The following is an 18,871-nucleotide window of genomic DNA, read 5'->3' as shown; positions in this document are numbered from 1 at the left end:
GTGTATCTGTATAATTATGACTATATCTAAGGTTGCAGGACTTATGCATAAGAAAGAAGAAAATAATAAATTATATAGATATGAGCACTTCAATGGCAACCTCTGAATCATGAGACAATGAAGTGGTATTCCCTTCAAATTTAGCTATCTTTATTCAGTTATTCAAAAACAAATAAGGAAAGCTTGAAAATCGATGTTGCCAGACAGCCCCTGGTCTGTGCTAAGTAGTAATTACCTGAAAAGGTTTATTAGAGTTTTGGCCATATTGTGCATGAATGGGAGAACAATGAATATTTCATTCACAAGTTCAACAGTATCAGTCTCCTGCAAAAACCCAAGATCAATCTTGTGTGACAATCGATGAATGATATTTAGTCACCAATTGCAGACTACAATTATTGTCTTTGCATCCATTAGGTTAACTTTCCTAGTTCTAACTTACTTTCTGTTGAAAACAAAAAGTCTAGTCTAAGTTGCATAAAACAATAATGATGAGATAAAAACAAACAAGATGTGTAATCTGCTACACACCTGTCAGGACTGATGGACCCATATATTTGAGTCTTTCTTACAGGTTTCTGAAATATCACTCCCCAATAAAAAATTAATTAGTGTTGAAATGCATAGATGAGGAAATGATAAGGTTTATTGGTTCATATATAATAAACTGTAAAACAAGCATATAGCAGAGTAAAAACTAATAACATATTTTCAATAGCTATTTTTTTTTTTACCAACCTACTACACACAAGCATAAGCTACAGGATATGGAGGCTTTAGAGGAAAATTGTCAAGAGGCAAAACACAAATAAATATCTATTATGCAAGGAAAAAAGTGATAATCACTCAATAGAAGTAGAAATAAGTGAATTTTGGAAAGTTTCCTAAAGGCGATTGAAAGGATTTGGACAAACATCAATAGTATAAGGGAAGACAGTGGCAGGGGAAGGAGGAGGGAAAGATGGGTGGAAAGCTTGCATGCAGGGAGTCTAGAGGCTGTATTTGGAGCAATGGTGACGCTCACTATGGCAGGGGCATAAGACTTACTTATGAAATAACAGGGAATCAAACTAGAGAGGTCGATTTGGCTGCATGAACATATAGAAACCAGCAGTTCTCTGACGGGGGCAATGGCTCATGTCTGTAACCCCAGCACTTTGGGAGGCTGAGGTGGGAGGATCACTTGAGGCCAGAGTTCAAGACCTGCCCAGGCAACATAGTGAGACCCTGTCTTTACAAAAAGAATTTTAAATATTAGCCGGGCATGGTGGAACACACCTATAGTCCCAGCTGCTCAGGAGGCTGAGGTGGGAGGATGACTTGAGCCCAGGAGTTCAAGGCTGCAGTGAGCTATGATTGCACTGCTGCACTCCAGCCTGGGCAACAGAGCAAGAACCTGTCTCTAAAAATTATAATATAAACAAACAAACAAACAAACAAACAAACCAGCGATTCTCAGAGTGTCATCCAGAAACCTCTGGGAGCTCCTGAGACCATTCCAGGAGGTCTGCAAGGACAAAATGATTTTAATAATATGAAGATTTCATTTTTCCCTTTCACTCTCATTTTATTGTGAGGGTAGAGTGGAGTTTTCTAGAGGATACGTGGCACATGATCAGCAGATTGATTGCCTGTGGGACAGATATGAGAAAACAAGTCTTCTATAAAGCCAGACATTAAAGAGATCTGTAAAACAAAAAAAAAAGTACAACAATGTGGCTCTTCACTAATTTTTTGTTTTGGGAAATAGTTATTTTTCATAAAAATATTGCTGTTGTTAACATGCAATATGCTTTTATTTTAAATGTATTAAGACTATTTAAAATTTACTCTAATTCTTAATATGATAAATATGAATATATTTAAGTTACATTTATGGGGGGGAACACTTTGGTATCTTCAATGATTTTAAAGTGCATAAAGGAGTCCTGAGACCAAATGTTTGAGAAATGCTGGTATAGATTAATAATTTGGGCTTTCTCCATTAGGAAGGATTTGAAAGAGGCAGAAGTGGTGATTGGAATTTATTGAAAGTGATGGGACATGGTCAAAGTTTAGAGCTTGCCCATATTTATCTGCTATTTCAGATTTCACTGAAAACAATGTTTTGCAGCGTTCATAAAATTGCTCCTTTCGCTTTTCTAAACAAGTTTCCTTCTGTTAAAGAGTACATAGCATTTATGTTAGGCACCTCTTGTGCCCTACTTTTTTTAATTTAATTTTTTTTTTTTTTTTTTTTTTTTAGATTCAAGGAGTACATGTGGAGGTTTGTTACATGGGTATACTGTGATGCTGAGGTTTGGGTGTTTATTGATCCCATCACTGAGACAGTGAACATAGTACCAATAGGAAGTCTTGCAGTCCTTGTCCCCCTCCTTCTCTCCCTGCTTTCAGAGCCCCTAGAACCCCTAGTGTCTATTGTTTCTATCTTCATATCCATGTGTACCCAAGGTTTAGCTCCTACTTATAAGTGAGGACATGTGATATTTGGTTTTCTGTTTCTGCATTAAATCCCTTAGGATAATGGCATCCAGCTTCATCCATGTTGTTGTAAGGGACCTGATTTTGTTCCTTTTTATGGTGATACAGTATTCCATGGTGTATATGTACCACACTTTCTTTATCCAATCCACTGTTGATGGGCACCCAGGGTGATCCTGTGTCTTTACTATTGTGAAATAGTGCTGCAGTGGACATAAGAGTGCATGTGTCTTTTTGGTAGAATGGTTTATATTCCTTTGGATATGTACCCAGTAATGGGATTGCTTGGTCAAATGATCGTTCTATTTTTAGTTCTTTGAGAAATTTTCAAACTGCTTTTCACAGAGGATGAACTAATTTATATTCCTACCAACAGTGTATAAATGTTCCCTTTTCTCTGCAACCTCACCAACATCTGTTATTTTTTGACATTTTAATAATAGCCATTCTGACTGGTGTGAGATGAGAGTTTATTGTGGTTTTGATTTGCATTTCTCTGATGACTAGGGATGATGAGTATTTTTTCAGATATTTGTTGGTCGCTCCAGCTATTATTGTCATCATCAGTACTGCATAGGCTTCAACCATTCTGCCCAGGTGCCCTCAGCCTTGACTCAGGCCTGTACCACCTGTGTTACTCTTCTGTCTTGGGATCCTATGGATTATAGTATGGGATGCCCCTGGGAACCCACTTTGTGCTCACACATGTACCCCACCCAAAAATGTACAATGCCATTATTGAACAATGAACGATAAGGACCAATAAATAAACATTTCCACCTTTTCTCTCCCTGAGTCAAAAGTTCTGAGGCACATTTCCTAAGGCTTCTCACAAGGTGCCAAAGGAACAAGCAATATTGTTTATTAGAGTAAACAATTTAACAACCCAGTCTTGTTTGGTTTTTCGTCCTTTCTGGTTTTACTTCCAGTTTATCCTTCACTTCTTTTTCTTGAGATGACATTTGCAAAATGCCCTTAAATAAGAATGTAAACCAAATAATATGCTAATAATAATGTAGTTCAGCAATAAAATGTATCTATTGGTTAAGCCTCCACTGGGTACTACTACTATTACTGCCACTCCCATAATAATAATATTAATAATGACAATAATAATAAAAGTACTCAATGAACCAGAAAAATAAAATATTTTAAGGCCTTAATATCCTTCTCTGTATTAAGTCTGAAGAGTAATGGTCAAGTATCTAATTTAACATTTTCCCAGTGCCTCTGAATTTTGCATAATTTTTCTGTCTTTAACAGAAACATTTCTCCTATGTATTCAACTTCATTCTATCCCCATTATTACCAGGTAGTGACATCTCATAGGTCACTGTTAACTTCCAGAATTTCCTCTGGCAGAAAGCCCTTTTCTCAGGACTTCCAGTCAAAGTTATGGCCCCAGTTGAGTATGCTGAGCATACTTACAAGAAATAAACCTATCATGGTTGTATCAAGAAGTCAGAGACTATGACCCTCTCATTTAACACATTCTGCTTAGTAATTATTAAATAACTATGAAGGGAAGCTTAGTGCCCTTTTAGTAACCTACCTCATTCATAGTTTTGGCCTTGTGGTCAAGACTGACATAATTTTAAATATAATCACTGTTTCCCTAAGAATTATTATTCCATTTGCTGTTCCACTTGTTCGTTACGTATAAAGCTGACTACCTATTACTTGAAATATGTAATTATGTGAAACATAATAGAAAATAAGCCTCAAATTTGTCATTTCTAATTATCTGCAAATGTCAATGTTTCTCGAAATATTCTTCCTGTTTAAGTATAGATTTTGTAGGTTCCTGGTAAATTTCAAGCCATCATACGGAATAGCTCAAATAATACCTCTTCCTAAAAGCTTCCTTGAGCGTATCTACCACACTAGCACAGGTAGATTTAAATATTTCTGTACCCCACTTTAGCATATTAAATAGCACCATATTTTACTATACATAATGATTTACGTGGTTGTCTGTCACTTTAAGTACTTCAAGAGCAGATATCATGCCATATACATTTGGCATGTTCAACATATAGCGCAGTACCTAAAGAATAGCAGAGAATGTTACATAAATGAATAGATGAATGAATGAATAAGATAATATGTCAATCAATAAATGAATGACTACATGAATAAAAGAACAAGTAAATGAATAATTAAAACAAGTAAGTTCAATAGTGTACCTAGTCAGAACTCCAGAAGTACAATAAAAAATTCTAAACCAATTAAAAAAGGCTTTTTTTTTCTTTTACTTCCACTTTCCATTGCAGTCTTTAAATTGTTTCTGATTTAGTGGAAATGAAAAGATACTTTTCACTGAGCTAATTTTTCCATTTTAATGTTCTTTCTGACTTTAATTAAATATCTTCCATAAGCTTGTCTTTTTGCCTTCTCTCTCTCTCAGAAGTGAAGCAGTGTGTGCTCAACTCACAGGCTTCATGAAGATTTCACAGCTCTATTTTTAATGCTTGCAGTAACAGTTGAAGACACGTGTTAAGAATTTTTTGTCCTATTATTATTAACTCCAACAAACTGTTACAGAGAAATAATTGTTCTCATCAGAATTATACTAATTAATGTTACATAATCAGTGATTTGCCATCACAGAAGCTTTTTGAGCTCTTACAACTTGTTTTCTGCTGGATGCCAAATTTGTACCTTTGTGCTTTTACACATTAAGTAGTAGTGTGGTCGACTCTAAAGACTAAGAATTTAGAGCTTTAGAAGCAAGCTGATATAAGTTAACAGGACAATTATAGTTGCTTGATTAACATTGCTGTTTAGAGGTAGTGCAGGATTTTGTTCATCAATCTTGCTTTTGTCTTATATTGTGTTTTCTTTTCTGGAAAGGTCAGTTATTTTGTGTATTTTTGGCATGACAAGAGTTATGCTGCAGTGCATGACAGACTTGGTTACATTTGCTTTTTTGTAACTGTACTTAAAAATTTGCTTTTGGTCATTTGTTTGCAACTATTTCACTTTCCTAGCCTGGAGCTTTTAAATCATCGATCATGTGGGGGGTGTGTGTGTGTATGTGTGTGTGTGTGTGTGTGTGTGTATGTATGTGTGAGTTGGAGAGCTAGCTTGACAGTTTTGATGGGCCATTATTGTACTTTAAATTTCATTTGTGGAAGATTGCATTCGACATTTCAGATTTATTATGCTACCTTGAAAGCTGGAGTTCCATAGGGCTCTGTCTTTGATCTCAGGTCATCATTAGTTAATGCCAATGATCCACAGCCTGCCCCTGGTGAGAATAACTCCAAACACTTGTGAAATACCATTTCACTGTGGCTCTTTCATCAATGGTAATTATTTTGCACAGCTTGGGAATATTCTGTACATATTATAGGAATTCTTCCAATATAATTTCATGAATCATTAAGATAAATAATAATTAGAAATTGCAGTTGTGTTTGATTAAGTATAAATAATAAAATTACAATACAGTGATACTTCCTTTTCATACAAATTGGAAGTAGGAAAAGGAAACTAAGAGTTTCCTCCAACTAAGAGTTTCTGCTTTCGTTTTCTCTTTTGCTGCCACTGGAAAGAATTTCTGGCATTGCATTAAATCAAGACAGAGTATGACTATAATTAATACTATTATTAAAAGTCATGTATAGGTTTACTTTGCTTTCAGCAGAGCTTCTCTAACGGGTCTACTTTAAAAAAAAAAGAATAATAAGGCAAATCTACTTTAAAAAGAAAAAGAAAAATGAGGCAAACGCTCATTTTTAACAATGCATTACAAAGAGCATCTTTGTAAAAGAAATTCTGTTTAATGTTTTGAAAAGATCAAGTGGTTCACAAAAATTATTTATACACTTAGTAATGCTATAAAGCATTAAATATGTTATGCTATAGCAAGAAAATATATCTCAAATTGTGATTTTACATTCTGGCATATAGAGATAATCATTCCTTAATTTTCCTTATTCTTTCATTCTTGAAACTCTGAAGAGCAATTTCATCTAATTAAATAGGAACAAACTGCTTGGGGCTGATAAGGAGGATAATTTCCCAGCAGTACCTGATTCAATGCTACAGCATCACTCATTTTCTTATGGTGGTATCTTCTAGGTTTTAGAAATATCACTTATATGCTCTCCAAATGCTCTGAAATCACAACATACCTCTGTCATTTCTTTCTTATACTTTGCAAATCATTGTTATTCTATTCACCAATTTATAATGATGCTTATGATTTCCTTTATAATGCCAAATGACTTCCATTGATCACTAATTGATCACTACATTTTATCTTGAGTAGACAAAATTATCTCTTTCAAGTTACCTTAAGCCTCAGTCAAACCTTTCTTTTGCATCTTTGGACAGAACTGCACTATCAGTTTTACATTTTATTTTATTTCCTTAAGCATTGGCAATTGAGGTCACGGACATTTTTCAAAGAACAAAATAAGTGACAGAGAGTGGCAGTGAAAAAATAACGCATGAGAGAATTCTCTCTGCTTAGTGTCCAGACAGTGCTATTTGGCTGAGAACATTTGCAGCACAGTATACAAATGCTCACTGGCCTAAAGGATGCAGTTGGCCTGCTGCACTAGCTCTCCTGGGCTGAGAATGTGTGATAGCATTCAACATGTGCATCACAAACATATGTGTGTGTGTGTGCGCACATGCACGTGTGTGTATGCACATATATAAACAATGTACCATAACAATATGTATATGTAAAATAATATTTTTATTAATGAATTGTACATAAACACTAAAAATCAGAGAGGTACAAATTGATGTTAATCTAGTTATGTGTGTAATACCCAAGTCTGCAGAACTCAAAGGAATTAAAATGGTAAGAAAATAGCACATCCCTTTCTCTCCTTCTGTTCTCAAATATAATTTTTATGTGCTAATTAGCTACTAAGGGACTATAGTTCTTTTCTATTTTCTTTTGATCATGGGAACTGAGAAGATTTTCAGAAATATATTGATATTAACAGAATCCCATTATAACAAAACAATATATGTGACCACATGAGATTGCTTTAAAGTGATTTTTATTTCCATTGTTGTCAGAGTCATCTTGTATTCAGCTTTAAGATATAAAAGCAGTTTCAGAAAATCTCATCAATAATGTGTATTATAGAAACCACCTGTAGGTGTCATAATGATGATGTACATTTCTGTTTCAATTAACTTTAGGGGAAATAAACAAAGTTTCATTATATGCAAAACCTACAAGAATGAGGACCTCCCAACTCAGTGTACAGAGTGATATTCTGCTGAAACAATTGGGCATGTTATTTGTTTGCTCATATCAAACTCTAATGAAGACACGTTCTTCCATATTAGCCCCAAATTCCTATTTCAAATATTTACCTTCACATGCATACCCTTTATCTTCTATGCAAGATAAAATTTCTGGCTTCCCATTACACTTTCTTTCACTTTCCTTCTGCTAACTGAACAGTTCTTCCTTGTGGGAAATTCAACTCAAGGTAGTCAGATGAGCCAGTTTCTAGCTATCAGAGACCTCCATCTCTCTGGCCATGTTGGCATAAGAGGTGTAGGGATACCAAGGCAACAGAATCCTCCCTGGAATTTCATTTGAATGGTTGAAAAAATGACTTCCTTTTTTTTTTTCTTTTCACTGGGAGAGTTGGTGTAAGAATATCACAAGCCTGAACCTAGCACTGTCTGCTACTGGCCTGACGTCTTTGCCACAACATGGGAAAAGATTGCCTGAGAATGAAGCCAACTTTGTGGAAAGCATAAGAAATAACCAAAGAAAGTGAGAGGAATATCCTCATGACACAATTTGAATCCCTAAACCCAGTCTAAGTAAAATTTACTCCTTGGACAACCCTCCTTCTCCAACCAGTTATATGAGGACAAATGCCCCTTTGGTCCTGTAGCTTGAGTAGATTTCCGTCACTTGCAACTTGCAAATTTGTGACTAACATACCTGCACGCGCGTGTGCACGTGCGCGCGCGCGCACACACACACACACACACACACACACACACACACACATATTTAACACTTGCCGCACTGGACATACAGGATGGCACATCGTATCTGGACAGTGTTGAAAGTGAAGTTTTAAAAAGAAGTAAATTTTCTTGACTGGTAGCCTGAGACAATGAAGGGGTAACTTAGGGGAAGGTAAGAAACAGGATGCACTATTAACCTAAAACAGTGTTTTTTGGAAGAAACATATTGCCACTTTTCTGTTCTCTCTCAAGCCTTGATGGCGATGCTAAACAAAGTTTCAAACCAGATTCCAACCCCAGGTTTTTCTCCTTGACTCAAGTCCACTCTATAGTTGACTTACCCACACTTCCTTTCTTTTTATCACATGCTCAGCCTAACCAATAAGTGAATGGTAAAGAATCATCACATATAGCTTCCTCCCAATTTGTAAATTGACATAAAACTACTCTGTAAAATTAGTTGTTTGGAATTCCCAGAGCTGTAAGTGATACCTTTGCATGCCACCTTACTCTTAGAACACCTACCTCTAAGCTGCCTTTTTTGACCACATGCTGGAAGTTAGGTGTCAGTTACAAGCTGACTGTAGAAAATGGCAGGAAGGAGAGGGGCTTCTTCTCAGCCGTACCGTTAGGTAAACACATGGTAAAATATCCTTTGGAAAAATGTATGTCTTCTCCTAATTAAGTAAAAGATGGTTTGATCACTTTTCTTTCAGGAAATCAAAAAAAAAAATTGAATCCTCACTGAATAGAGGGGAACCAAGAGCTCAGATTCTAAGGACAAGGAACAATCCATTAGGTATAGGGCAGAAGCTAAAGAAAGGAGAGGACTCTGATTACAACACAAAACCAAAAAGTATTTTTCAGTCTTTTCAGGACTTAAGTCATAACTACTAACCCTTACCATTTTGGTGCTTACTTAAAACACTTCTAACTTCCAGTACCTGCAATTCTTTGCTGAGGGCTTTCTCTGGCCGGTGGAGTCTGTTCTGCCTGTGTTCAAGGCAGGCAGCCAGAAGTTCTGGGGAATTAATGTTTCGAACCTCAGCACTCACAAGCACTGACTGACAGAGGTTGGTATGTAAATTTCCTAGCTTCCTTACACTTAAGGTGGAAACAGTCTGAGCTGCATATTCTATGTACTGTTTCTCATAGCTCCTCAGAAGGATTCACTTCCAGTTGCTCACAGTAGTACCTTGACTGTCAATGCACCCTTTATTGTCCCTCTCACTTTCCTATCTAAATTTGTTACTTCTGTACTGTTGTTCCCTTCAATGAACTCCAAGCCAATTCCAAATCCTTGTCCCAGGGCCTGCTTTTTTGGGATCCTAAAGCAGGGCACTTACTAATGTTAACTGTTATCCTAGTCCCAATCTCATTCATGGCCAATTAAAGATGGCCACAAAATATTTGACACTCCTGCCATGGACAGGTGGGATCTAAGGCTCTTCTGCACCTGGGCCAAATAATTCATAATTATTATTATATCCAAACAATATTTGTTTACATAAGGCACTATTATTTCTTGTTTCTTTTTAGATTACTTCTATTTTTATCTTAACCCTGCTTTCCAGACACTCAATTTCATTCTTCCTGTAGTATAATAACATTTAGTATATATTTTGTTAAGGATGTGTTTGCACTCACAACTCGTGGTGTTTGTTTTTCTAGAATATACTTTATTTCACTACCATTTCCTTAATAAATGTTTATCTGGATATAAAATTTGGCTAAATGACTAGATATAAAATTTTAAGTTGCTAGTTATATTTTCTCAGTGTTTTAATTCTTCTTCACTGTCATCTGTTTCTATTGTTGGTGTTAGCAAATGTGCTAAGTTTCATTTTTTGTAAGTAATATTTTGTGTGATTGCTTTTAAATATACTTTTGCTTGAATGTTCTGTATTTGATTAAAGTGTGTCTAGATGCAGAGTTCTTTTTATTCATTCTGTTTGGGGTGTGCCATGATTCGTGAACATAAAAAATCAAGATTTTCTTCACTCCAGAAAATTTGCAGGAATTATGTTTTCCACGTTGTCTCTTCCCTACTCTCTGTATTCACTCTTTATTTTCAATTAGAAATACATTGGTCTAACTCATCCATTCTTCCATTTCTCCTAAGACTGCTTTCATTATATTTTACACTTTAATTCTCTGTGCTTCATTCTGAGTAATTTATTCAGCTCCTGTTTCCAGTTTGCTCCTTTTCAATAGATATATTTAATTTTCTATTTAACACTTCTATTAATGTTTCCATCCTTACATTTGTCACTGCTATAAGTTCTTGTTAGTTTATTTTTTGTTCAGATTTTTCAGAGCATCTTGTTTCTTAGCTGCGTTTTCAATCTCATATTTTTAAGACATTTATACATATATTTTATAATTTCATTATCTGATAATTCTTTAATTGTGCTGTTTGTTGTCTCTGCTGATTCTTATTTATTATAATTTGCTTTTAATATATGCATATAATATTGTATTTGCAGTTGTGAGTTAATCTTCAGGAGAGTTTTTCTGTAAGAACCCCATGCAGCCTGGATTGTGAGTGCCTTGTTTTTAGAAAGCATTTGCATTTGCTTCTTTCAGTGATAGGGCACTAATAACAGATAATCAATTTGTTGGCCTTATATGTTCTTGACCTGTATGGCAATATAAAATAAAACTTCAACATTTTATGAAGGCAAGAATTTGGTTACAGACACATACAAGTTTTTGTTGTTTTCCTAAGAGCCAAGGAATAGGTAAGGATGTTCAAGCATTCTAACTTTGTGCAGTGTCATCTAACTCTCTACCTAGACAAACCCTAGTGCTATGTCTTTGTGGGAATGTGCAAAATCAAGCATCCTGTTGATGTACATCAACAAAAACACCTCCATGCAACGCACAGCTTCAGTGCCCACTTTTCATGCATATCACAGCTTTCTCTTTATGACTTCTTGGCATTTTCCTTACTCTCATTAATTAAAATATGTATTTAAAAGGATTTATTGTATGTTAGCCAAAGTTTCTAGATGTTTTCAAGTGGAAAGGATTTTGTATCTTCTATTAAGTGGAGCCAGAGGAAATTTCTATTTTCTTTATCAGTCCAAAACAGTTCAACATCATTGACTTCATGTAGTTCAACTTAATAATTATCTATATTTCTGAAAATGAATATCTCCATAGTCTTTCATTCTGTTAAATAAATGGCATTTACTGGAAATAGCAGCTAGTTTTTGGTGGTTTTGTCAAGAAGTTACCTGATATTTGGATAGAATTTATGGATTATTTCTGAACAAGGACTATTTTCAGTGTTACATTAGATTCTCAGTTGAAAAATATCACAATAAAATCTTCAGGGTTGAATGATTTAATTTAGAGAATGGAAAATAAACACCCAAATAATTCTTCAGTTGCATTTAGTTAGGTATATGTAATTTAACATATATTTTTAAATGTGTAGCTTTCTTTCATCAAGTGAAGAAAATACATGTTGTGAGGGAACTAAACTCTGAGTAAGCTAACCATTTGCATCACAGTTTAAGAAACCTTTATATTTATTGTGAATTTTTAAATTTGCCATATGTTTGTCCATCAAGTGATAGATTCTGGCTACCCCAGAAAGAGGAAATTGACTAAATTTCTCATTGAGATAAATTGGTAAGATAGATGAAATTTCAAAAATGGTCTTTCTAAGCATTTTCATTGTCATGAATAAGTGATTTTTGTCTGTTTGTTTGTTTGTTTGTTTCCTAATTGCATTTCAAAATCATTATACCTTTTACGTTCTCAGTACTGCAGGATAGAAAAGCAAATTCAGGACTCAATATCCATTTTTTTTTCGGGGAGCACACTAAAAGAATGCGGAAAACATGACCATAATTTGGTCTTCTTTACAATTTTCTCTGTTTCATTCAACAGTGGATTAAGATCAGCCAGCATATTTTTGAGTCATAAATATGTGGAGAATAAAAAAGTGCACATATTGGCATTGTCTAATAGTCACCTCCATTCGGTTCACAAAATAGTCCTTAATTAAATAGAAACCTCTTCTCATGTATCATCGTGTTTCAGTAATAAAAAAATATATGGTAAGAATTTCTGTCTTGTATACATACCATACATAAGGCAAGTTGGCTTACACTTTACACATCAATGTTTTCTCCACAGATAAGCTACATAAATGATGGCATATTGGATGGTGACAATGCCTCTAGAGTGTGTACTTCTGATATGCAAGACATATCATGTCAGTTTATAACTGTATTGTATTTTGTTCTGTTTTCCCTTATAATCATTCACTGGCTATGAAGCTTTTAAAAAATTGTATGACTACCAGCAGTGGTGGCTCACGTCTGTAATCCCAGCACACTGGGAGGCCGAGGAGGGTGGATAACGAGGTCAAGAGATCGAGATCATCATGGCCAACATGATAAAACCCATCTCTACTAAAAATACAAAAAATAACCAGGCATGGTGGCACACATCTGTAGTCCCAGCTACTCAGGAGGCTGAGGCAGGAGAATTGCTTGAACCTAGGAGGTGGAGGCTATAGTAAGCCAAGGTCACACCACTGCACTCTAACCTGGGCAGCAGAGCGAGATTCTGTCACACACACACAAAAAAAAGGATGGCTTTTTATTATAAAATTAAAATTTGAAGTGGTATAACTGACTGCTGAGTTTTGCTTTCTTCTCACATATTTGAACAAAATCAGTTAATTTCATACAGAAAATGATAATTTTTATCATGTTCAGGTAAAACTCAATTACCACAGAGGTCATTACACTTTGTTTTAAATTGGCACATAAACTGTGAAGCCTCCTTTTAACTATTTGCCAAATGTTCATAACAGTTTAGGCGTTGCAGCTCAGTATAAACGATCACCGGTTTAATAAATCTAATTTAAAACACCCTTCTTTGAAATTTCCATTTACAATTTTCTTTTGCTGCTGCCTTTATGAAATCATTACATGCTCAGAGATTTTGTTCTGAGAACAGACAAATTCACATTCTACATTCTACCACAGACCTAATCACTGCTTATATTTGTTGCTTTATGCTTTGTAGTAGTTATGATCATATTTTATCACTATCTTCATGCTTCAGGGAGTGACTTTTAAGCTATTGATCCTTTTCTGTGAATTGGGGATACAATAAAGCAATATCCCAGTTACGATAAAAATGTAAATTTAGCAAATTTAATTAATAAAGTTCAATTTATATGAAAATATCTTAGTCAAGACAAATTAGTCCCTGTTAAATGAATGTTAGCCTAGACCAACTGTCTCACACAGTACTTGTAGTCCATTATTAAAAACTTAATAATAATTATGGATGTAATAGAATTTCTGTGGAAATAGTTAATCTCAAATTTTAAAAGTATGAAATATATGTGAACCAAAGGTTTCATCTTTTCATATTCATAGAAAATAGTCAAATCCATGTTGGATAATTGATAGTCTGCCAGAAACTACACTTTTAAGAAAATGATTCCAGACAATGGAGAGCCATTCTGCAGAGGAAGGACATAATTTTCATAAGCAAAAAAGTAGTCCAGAGCTTATTTAAAAGACTCAGATGATAAATAATAGGGCATGAATTAGGGCAGAGGAAATGGTTATGGAGAAACAGGTAATGCAATGGAAACAGGAAACGATAAGCAGAAATTTAATGCAGAGCCATTTTTTTGTAGAAAAATTTGTAGTCTCTGTTTTATACCTATAGTCTTTCTTTACCAGCCTTCTGAAGCAGGAAAGTATATCATGTCTATGCTCCCCAATACAATGATCAGAGATCTGCTCCCATCCACTTCACTAGATTTATTAACAGCATTGGACTTACATGAAACACTATCCTCTTGGATTTCTTGATTTGACACTTCCATCTTCCCTATGCCTAGAACATTCAACTGAGCCCCCTGATTCAAAGAGTCAACTATTTACTTAGCATTGCCATTTTCATTTCTAATAATTCTCTATAAAGTGAACTCTTTATTAATACCCATACCCTTTGCTTTCCTAGTTTTCCTCGTTTCAGTAAGTCACCATTGCTGATCCCATTACACAAGTCATTCTTCATCACCTATCACTAAAGCATGTCAACGCCAGCTCCAAAACATACTCAAAAGTCACCTTCACTGTGACCACTCTAAGTCTAACCACCATCAACTATCAACTAGGCCGCTTCAAAAGCATCTTAGCTTCTTTGTTAGCTTGTAGTCCAATCTTTACATCAGAAGCCAGTTATCTTTCAGAAACATAAAGGAGGTCAGGTTACCTCTTTACCTAGAACTCTTCTAAATAAGGACTAAAAGATTTTACATGAATTCAGCCAAGTCCACAACTCAAATCCTTTTAGTACCATATCCCCTGCTTGCTAGGCTTTTGTCACACTCACTTTCCTTTTACCCCAACAAAACAATAAATCTGTTTCCACCTTAGGGGCTTTTCACGTTGTATTCTTTCTCTGGAATAATCTTGCCTCTGATCTTCATATGCCTGCCTTTTTGGAACCCTTTGGATCTTTGATATGAAGTCATTTACTTAATGAAATGTTTTCTGATTAACAAAATTATCATGGCGGTAACTCTCAAACATATTTACCCATCTTAATTTCTTCATAGTAACTTTAATTATCCAAAATTAGCTTCATATATATATTTATATATATATGTAATGTATTAGTTTATTGTCTGTCTATTTCCTGCTAGAATGAGTGCTGCATGAGTCTAGGAACTTTTTGTTATGTTATTACACTGCCAGTACCCAGAGGAGCACCCATCAAAAAGAAGACATTTAGTAAATATTTGTGGCATAGATAGTAAGTTAACAAATGGATAATTTGGTAATCAAAACAATAAGAAATGTAAGGAGTAACGAAGAATTAACAATAACTGAAGCTGAGAGTCTAAATGACTAAGTAAATAGTGATGTCATTAATGTGAACACAAAACCCAGATAGAGGATGGAATTTAGAAGAGACAACTTGAATGGGCCAAATAGCAGGTACCAGAATATCCACGTAGTGGTTTTCAGTAGTTTGAAGCTTAGTGGAGAGACTGGGACAAGAAACACAGCACTGGATTCATTTGAATACAGATAATAGTTAAAACTGAAGTGTGTATGTGCCACATTTTCTTAATCCAGTCTGCCACTGATGGACATTTGGGTTGATTCCAAGTCTTTGCTATTGTGAATAGTGCCGCAATAAACATACGTGTGCATGTGTCTTTATAGCAGCATGATTTATAATCCTTTGGGTATATACCCAGTAATGGGATGGCTGGGTCATATGGTACATCTAGTTCTAGATCCTTGAGGAATCACCATACTGTTTTCCATAATGGTTGAACTAGTTTACAATCCCACCAACAGTGTAAAAGTGTTCCTATTTCTCCACATCCTCTCCAGCACCTGTTGTTTCCTGACTTTTTAATGATTGCCATTCTAACTGGACTTGGGAAGGGGAACATCACACACCGGGGCCTATCATGGGGAGGGGGGAGGGGGGAGGGATTGCACTGGGAGTTATACCTGATGTAAATGACGAGTTGATGGGTGCTGATGAGTTGATGGGTGCAGCACACCAACATGGCACAAGTGTACATATAACAAACCTGCACGTTATGCACATGTACCCTAAAACTTAAAGTATAATAATAAAGAAAAAACTGAAGTGGTTGTGCTCACTAAAAGAAATCATATAGAAGAGAATGACAAGCTCTGAATGTCAAGGAATAAAAAACATTAAAAATCAGAAAAAAGGAGAAAAACCTAAGAGTAGAAAAGTACATTCAAATTCACGTAAGCCACGGATGAGGTGAGGAGACCCTTTCACAGGCAGCAAATAATCAACATCGCCAACCATGAAAAGTGTTCAGTAAATGCTGAGTAGGATGGAACTGAGGAATTTGAACTAGACTAATATAGTGATATCTGAAGTCAGTTTGTAAATATTGGGGAGTGAGAGCCTGATGAAGTACTAAAGACAGTGAACTACTCTTCCAAAGTATGGCACTAGATGGTAGGAAAACTATGGAATGCCAATTTGAATATCTTTTTAAGATAAAAGAAACAAACAAGTCAAGAAACAATGGTCCGAGAAGTGGGAGGATTAAAGATGAAAGTCAGAGGGATAACCGAGGAGGCAGGCAAAATGGGGGTCAGTATCGTGATTGGCGAGTGAGTGAAGCCACACTCTGAAACCAGTGATGGCATTTATCACCTAAACATCATGGAGGTAATGTAGGTAGATAAATAACATGTCTTATAGACTGAAGCTCTATGAAGATCATGTTAAATAGGAACTTCCAGCAGAACAGCATAAGTGTTATCACTAACAAATTGTCCTTGACAGTTTCACTACTTACATAATCATTGTGAACTCTCTTTTGAGTTCTGCTGCAAATACTTGCTCAACCATCCTAAACAGCCTTATTTCCCACACCCTCTTTAATTCTAAAGGAAAAAGTATGGCTAACAAGGAGTTACATAAGAAAAGATTTTAGAGCACATTTTAAAACTAGTTTTAATTAAATAATAATAGGATGACAGCATGCCAAGACAGAGCCAGTGTAAATATTAATTGCACCTCTTTTTCTCCTTAAATGTACTCCAATTTTAGATGGTAAATATTATGATTTGTAGTATCCTAAATAAAAATACATAATAATAAAATAATATATAATATTTTAACAAGAACTTAAGGTATAGCTAAAATACAAGATCACATTTCAACAATACTTAGGTGATTCAAAACCAAAAACAAACTGAGTAATAGAATTTATCCAAATTTGTGACTTGTCACGTTGTCATGGAATAAAACAATATCTACATGTAGTGAGCAGCATGTGCCAGGGACGGTTCTACACTGTTAATGTGTGTGGCTTCATTTACTCTTCACACTAAGCCTAAAAGAGAGGTCTTTTATAATTCCCACCAAGCAAGACTGGGAAATTAACTAACTTGACTAAGGTAATAGCAAACGATGGACCTTATAACCAAAAGAAGACCATTTGTGGAATTTTAAGGTATTGGTTAGTGCAGAAGTAAAATGATGGGGATGTGATTTAGGAGATATATGAAGCCAGAGGGAGACTCTATATTAGGATAATCAAAAAAAGACAAGAGTTGAACATAGGACAAAACATATGTTCAATAGAAATAAGAGGCTAACTGAGCAGGCAGTTAAAAGGCTGTGGTCAAAGAAAGGGATTTGAAACTTTAAGGCCATGTCCAGAAATCCACATTAAATTTTGATGGACCTGAGGAGTAATCATGCTTGTGAGTGCCTGGACCACATTGGTAAAGCAGAGAAAAGTTTTGGAAATTAATGAAGTCAAGAAATTATAAACCAGGAAGTTAATCTAAAAAATATTGATTCCTAAAAATAATACAGAAGTATTAACACCTCAGAGAGAGAAGTAGAAAAGAAAAAAACGATGCTTTTATGAAACAAACTTTAGGCAAAGCTTTATTGTCACATTTCTTTTTAAACACACACATACATGTGCACACACATATATGCACTTAGTCATATTAAAATTCTTTTGAATCTAACAATAGGTATTAAACAGAAAAATTTAGAAATGTAAAATTGGATGTTTAGCAAATGCATCTTTTCTTGATGATACTAAACAACTATTAATATGCTAAGAATAACTTTTGTCTAATTACCAATTAGAATGTTTTAAATATAGTTTGAACTTATCAATATAAAAATAGATTTACATTTCCATTAGTTCAAAACTAATTTCCCATAATGGTCAATGTACTCTGGCATATAAAATCTATATGATCTCTCAAACAGTCAGTCTCCACTGACCTAATTATGTAAGGAGAGAGAATTTGCCTTGCTTTTATTCAAAAACTGTTCATTTCTTTAAGAAGTCCCTCAATAGAAACAGATTTCATAACTTAAAAAGGAAACTCATTTAATCAACAGATATTGTTCATCCTTTTGTTTGTTCCAATAATTGCTACATTTTTAACACCAAAGGAAAAATTACTGAGCTTGTCCTTAAAAGACTTTCTTTTTCTCATATTAAAACAGGAAAGATTATACTTATGCATAAGTTGAAACAGTGATAAACTCCTGCCACCATTATACAGCAGCCTCATGAAGAAGCAGCACTTGTGGTACTTAAAGAGTTCAGAAAAGTAAATTTGTCAATGTTCATTTCACCCCCCTTAAAAACAAACAAGCAACACCATTATTTGTTAATAGTAAAGGGCTGTTGAGGAATACATTTCTTTGAATAGGAACTCACTTTTCCTGCTCTTCCCATTAGATCCCTCAATTTGGATCAATTTTTAGTACGATATACTAAAAACTGACTTGCACAGTTTAGCCTATAAAAATTAAAATTAATTTCTTTTGCATTTAAAATTTTAAAGGCTATTTAGTTGTGTTTCAAAAATCAAAGAACTTAACATTTACAATTTAGATT

This window comes from Macaca fascicularis, chromosome 5 (genome assembly GCF_037993035.2).
Source record: "Macaca fascicularis isolate 582-1 chromosome 5, T2T-MFA8v1.1".
Taxonomy (NCBI): domain Eukaryota; kingdom Metazoa; phylum Chordata; class Mammalia; order Primates; family Cercopithecidae; genus Macaca; species Macaca fascicularis.
Note: the sequence above shows the minus strand (reverse complement) of the source record.